Source organism: Otolemur garnettii, unplaced genomic scaffold (assembly GCF_000181295.1).
Source record: "Otolemur garnettii isolate 467f Iridium unplaced genomic scaffold, OtoGar3 scaffold00042, whole genome shotgun sequence".
Classification (NCBI taxonomy): Eukaryota; Metazoa; Chordata; class Mammalia; order Primates; family Galagidae; genus Otolemur; species Otolemur garnettii.
This window is the reverse complement of record NW_003852437.1, coordinates 8,512,638-8,518,936: the sequence shown is the minus strand read 5'-3', so window position 1 is coordinate 8,518,936 and position 6,299 is coordinate 8,512,638.

Below are 6,299 nucleotides of genomic sequence, written 5' to 3'. Positions count from 1 at the left end.
CATTGCATGAAACTATACTCATTATATTGCTTCCCACTTTTTGACTCTGTGCCAAACTTCAGCCTGCTTAGGGTCAGAGCTTGCTGGGAGTGTGCCGCCTGCTACATTGTGTGTGCCGTATTGGGATCAAAGCATTCTTTCTCTTTCCTCATCTACCTCTTCTCCCTACTGCTTGTCTGCCTTCTCCTGCAGGGGGTCAGTCTGGCCACATTTGCACGTCTCAGTGCGTAGCCCTTTGTACAAAGTTTTCTTTGTTAATCAGGAGAAGTAAATGCAAATCCTCTTTCTGTACAATGAACTGCTTTGAGAAGAAGGTGCGACAGTGATATAATGACCTGGTAAATTTTCAGACAAGGAGGATCAAAATATCTTGGTTTTATTTTCCAGAGATTAGTATTTGAGAGATGTGTGTGTCTCTCTGTGTGTGTGGATACATACACAAGAATGGGACTGTGTGTGTACGTGTGTCTGTCTGCACTCTTCTGGGAGACAATGTCACCACACACTAGAGTTCCCGAATTCTTTCCTTTTCCGTGTTTGTATTTGAATCATCCTTTATATCTGGGTGTCAGTGCAAGAAGGTTTTGTTGTTGTTGAAACCACAGGATATGTAATCAGTGTGCCTTCAGCCAGCTAATGAGATTTAATATCTAACCTTAGTGAGTTGGTCCCACAGTCCCTGGCAGGCTCTCGAAGGGTGCATGGGGCTGCTACCTTCCCGTCGTTGGTCATGAAGCCAGAGTGAACTGCAACATAGGCACTGCCTTCCATCGTGTTTCTCTGCAAGATACTAATAAAGCACAGTGGCTGTTCATTCTGTGTTTCACTTTTATTTTCCATTACTTCCTGCACCAATCAGGCAAAACAGTTGGTAATCACTTAATCGATGTACAGGTAAGTTATGAGGGGGTCTTTTGAATAGCTCAGCAATCTTTGGGTGTGGATTACACTTGAAAACTTTCTTGGATGAGATATTAGGTGGTTATTAAATGATTAAAAAAAAAGTAAGATTCAAAATGAAGAGGTCTGTGTTGTGTTTTACTTAATTTCTCAAGCGTTTGTTAGCAGGGTAGAATCAAGAAGATGGTTGCTTCATTTGACCTCCTCTCCATGGGAATAGTAACTATAATGGGTTTAATGAACTATGTGGCATTGACGTAATTAGTTATCCTGGCGATTATACTTCTTTAATAAAAGCACTTCATTTGAGATGCATTGGTGTTCTGCAGTGGCTGAGCCCTGCACCTATATTTCATAACTGTCTAGACATGGGAACCATGTGCATATTTTACCAACAGCCCTTGAGAAAGGTTATCTTGCATGGCTTAAGGTAATTGGGAACTAATGATTTTGCCCCCTGCTTTCAGATTCTTGCAGCAGAGAGCTGAGATGCTGTGGGGGAGGGGTGGCCGCTCATTTTGTGTAAACTGAAAGGAGGGGGAAGGGCTGTGTTTTGGAAACCATATGCTCTTAGGAACTGTTTCTCTTTAAGCTAGCAATCAGAGAGACAGTAACACCAGAGGGAATGGGGGTGTTTAATCTATGGGTGGACTGCATAAATACATTTAAATAAATGTACACAGTGAGTGTATAGAGACATACGCTCATATTAACAGGAATCCCGGCTGTACACATGGCTATTAACAGACACGCAGTACATTTTGGTATTAAAAGTAGATCACTGCTTAAATTTGGACAGCAGGTGACTGGCAATGTTCCTTTCTCCTGGCTCAGTGGACAATGAAGTCAGACTATATGGGAAAAAAATGGGGCAAATCTAAAAGAAGAAACATTAATGCAAAAATTACCATATGAAAATGTCAATAATAATATCACAAGAAACCCCGAAGAAGAGAACAAAAGCCAGAAGATAATCTAGCTATGCCCAGACCTGTCCCCCCCGAAATGTGGGCAAACATGGTGCCTGAACCCCCTTGGTTTCCTCAGTATGCATTCAAAGTTGGGTTATGGAAGAGGAGGGGGAAGGGATGCAAACAGAATGGTGTGGACGGAAAGCCAGTGTGGAAACCCAGCCGAAACAGACACTGCTGAGAAATAATAGGTTCTGCAGACAATCTCTTTTGCAGGGTACAAGTGCTATTTCTTTTCCAGTCCGCTTTCTTTGACTCTCCTTTTTTCAAAGCTGTGCTTTCCCTGTCACCTCTTCCCGCAGCTCTTTATCCTGCGGTACGTGCAGCCTCCCCTCCGCGCCTCTCGGCTTTTTCCCCCTTCCGGAGACACACACCAAAATCACTGCAGGCATTTGCTTCATGCAGCATGGCAAGGAACACTCTGGGTCATCTGAGCAGCCAAATCCATAAACAAGCACCACTGCAAAACCAAACAAATGGAAAAGAAGCGCCTCTGTGGAGGTACCTGCCAACAAGACACGTTTCTTTGCCACGAGGGATGCACCGGCAAAACCCTCCATCCCTCATTAAATCAATAAAATCAAGTGTCCTTTATTTTAATCCTCTGCACTGTAATCCAGTAGCAAGGAGAGGGGCCCAAGCTTTTCATCTCATTGTTTCAAAACAGATCGTTTGGTTGGAATTGACAAAAGGTTCATTCCTTTACCTTTGTGGAAATGTCAGTAAAAAGGCAGGTGCTGGGCATTCGGACTCTTTTGCTCAGTAGAAGAAAAAAAGGAGTGTGTGGGGGGTGGGGTAGGGTGGGAGTGGGGGAGGGATCTATGACAGGCTAACTACATGTACTGAAGCTTTCTAAGACATTTTGTTTAGCTTGATATTGTGCAGCAGTGAGGAGAGAGGTGGAATCTATTGTGTGCCAGCTGCATGAATCACCGGATTGAAGTCTAACAGCCTCAGATCCTCTTTTATACAGTAGAGGGGAGATTAAAGCAGGGAGCTCATATGTCACAAAATAGAGGTACAATGCAGTTCTGGCTTGCTTAATGCACTCAGCCAGCATTTGATCCAAATTTAGCCAAAGGGAAAGAACGTGTGCTGCTATCATCCAGGGAGGTGACAAATGTTGAGCTGTAATATCCAAAATTCCTTTTCTGTTTCCAAAATGTCAGCTCTCCTTTGTCAGCTTCATTATGATTGAATCTGTGCACAGTCACAGACCAAACTGGAAACAAACAAAAACACCCAAACCCTAGCTAAATTATCCTACACCTGCCTCTCCCTAAGCTGCGTAATTGATACAGAACAGAGGGAAGTTTTGCATCTAGAACTTTCAACATCATTTATTTAACAAGAACAGGGACTTTCCACTTCATTTATTTACCAAATATTTGTTGAGTGCTACAGTAAGTACATTCTAGAAGCTGAAAGGGATATTCAAGGAATCTAAGACATATTCGACTTACCCATCACTTTCAGTTTGGTTAAAGAGATAAGGTAAGGTAGACAGACAGACAGACACACACATGAACAAAGGCAGGAGGGCATTGTGTTAATGACTAAATATGGGAGGTAAATAAGAACTGCTGCAGGAATCAGAAAAAGTGAACATTGAGCTAAAATTTTGTTTTAAAAATGCAGTAAGGAATGTTTGGTGTACTAAGCACTTTTAGGGAAGTTACGTGCCCTGTATCATGTTAGAGAGTGTATATACTTTCTTATCACCTTCATTTAATAGGCAAGGAAAGGTAATCTACCTGAGCAAAGTCACACTGTTAATGAGGCAGAACAGGAATTTCAACTTTAACACTCTGATCCACATCCATGAACTGCTTGGCAAAGGCTGAAGAGGGAGACTTTCTGAAGGAGCAATTGGCCTGGCATCCCCCCTCCCTCCATCTGTCCTCACTGAAACTTCCAGGCCCTTCTCAGTTTCTGCTTCAACTAAACTATCAACTCCTGTCTTTCCTTCCCTGGATAGACTTCACAGTCAAATCAGTCATCAAATTTATTTCGAGGAGAGATCTTACTGGTGGCTTGTCTAACATCAGATAGGTTACTAGTTGTAGACTTGACACTATAATTTGTCTTTGTGGCCCAACTTGGTGTTCTGACAGGTTCTATTGCCTTTCTCCCCTCCACACTGACCTTCATCTTTGACTCTTAGGTCCAACCAAACTTCTGTCATGCTCACCACACCTATCCCACCTCCACTATCTTCTTCTTCTTCTTCTTTTTTTTTTTTGCTTTATAAAGGAAACTTCAGGGAAGATAAAGAATCATGAAGCCCTGGCCATGTGCAACACCGGAGACTCCAGTGAACACTGAGAGGTCAAATCTGCTCCCTGACTGTGCTAATTATCTTTTTTTAAGCTTCCAGGAGCCATTCATTCCAGGCATTTACTCTTTTCAAGTCCTCAGTGCAACTGGTCAATGATCTAATCTTATGTCTTAATGAAAACATTAACATCATCTGACACATGATATGTTATTGTCACCTCAATACAACTTCCCGTTCCCATCTCTGCTCAATGCCAGAAAAGTTGCCCCGTATTGGCTTTCCTAAACTAAGTGGTAGGGTTGCTGAAACTTGGCTTTGGGGATTGTATTCTTCTAGCTTTCCAGATTTTCCCCATTTTATCTAAAAGGCTTGGGTCTTGATACCACCAATGTAATCTTCTTTCAAATGTAAACTGAAAGAAGAATCTAATTTGTTTTAAACGCTTCAATATGTTATTTTTCTCAATACAGGAGATTTTGTTATTACAATAATAGGAGAAAGAATTCACATGCCAAAGGAACACATTTATAATTGTAGGATATCAAGCATATTGAAAATGCCTGAGATATTTGGGGGATGACAGTCCTTAAATTGCATCACTTTGTGTAGTGGGCCACCTCTTCTGTCTATATGTTCATGGACAGTGTGTCCTGATTATCAACTCAGAGCTAAATCTTCCACCTGATGAGCCCCTCCCATTCCTTTTAGCTCAGCAAAGACCTGGTTCTCATGATTATCTGGCACTTTGTCTAACTTTTTTCACATCTACTTCCCTACTCTACATGAGTATCTTCCCTTTGCCTACACAACTTCACACCACATGGTAATCCTTTATCTGATTCTGCTGCATACCATAACAATTATTTTTATTTCCTATTTTTTATTGCCTACACTTTTGAGAGCATATTCTAAATACCCTCTGCCTCCATTTCTGAATTTCTGCTCAATCCTTAAAAGTTGGACAACTTCAAAGTAACAAAACTTCTTGTAGTGATCTACTAAATCTTATTCTTCTTGATGTCTTTTTGAAATTAGATTCTTCTAAAAATCTTTTTTTCTGGAATAATTATTCTCAATTCTATCAGAACTTCAACTCCTTCTAAAACAAATGCTCATAATGCTGTCTTATCATGCTGAAATGAAATGCATGGGTAACGTAATTTTTCTATTGACATAATTTTAATAACTCAACATAATACCTTAACTATCTGTCAGTGAGATGAAAGTAATTTATAATAAAATAATATGCAGCAGTATATAGAATTACTGTTAATACATGAGATACAAATGCAGATTAATTACAAATGAGCTTCAAATATCATGATCAGAACTACTCTGAACAATGTGAAGTTTTGAACTGATGAACAATCTCTGGTAAAGATTCAAATCAAACAAAATATAGAACTACATGGTCGCTACATTTCTAGAAAATTTGGTGTTTTGAAAAACATACAGAAATCTTTGTTTTAATAAAATAGGTCCTAGATTTAAGAAAATTAAGGTTTGTTTATTAATACATGTGTGAATGAACGTCCATGAGTCATTGATAAGTTTGTTTGATGTGATAAAATAAAACTGCCTCTTTATTTGTTTTTTGGAAGATGTTGTGCAGAATTGGTATTAATGATTCTTTCAATGTTTGGCATAATTCAAATGGTTAAATCACGTGGACCAAGTATTTTATTTTATTTTTTTGGAGGTTATGAAATAGGAATTCAATTTCTTTAAAGATATAGGGCTATAAAGTTATTTATTCTTTTTTTTTCCTTCAGTGAGCTTTGGTAGTTTGTGTCTTTTAAAAATTTTATCCCTTTCATTCAAGTGTCAAGTTGATTGGTTTGACATGGTTCATTTTCATGTTTGCTGCATCTGTAGTGTTGTCTTTTACTTCTTTGATGATAATGGTAAATGTCTCATTTTCTTTTCTGATTTGCCTTGCTACAGGTCAATTAATTTTTACTTTCAAAGAGACAGATTTTTATTTCATTTTGTTTTATTGACTTTTTCCTATTTTTTCTTTTCTTTTTGATTTTTCTTTTATTATTGATCATTTCTTTTCTTTTGCTTTATTTTGGATAAAGTTATTTTGCTTTTTCTACATCTCAAATAATATTGATATATTCTATTTTTCTTTTTTTCTTTTTTTTTTT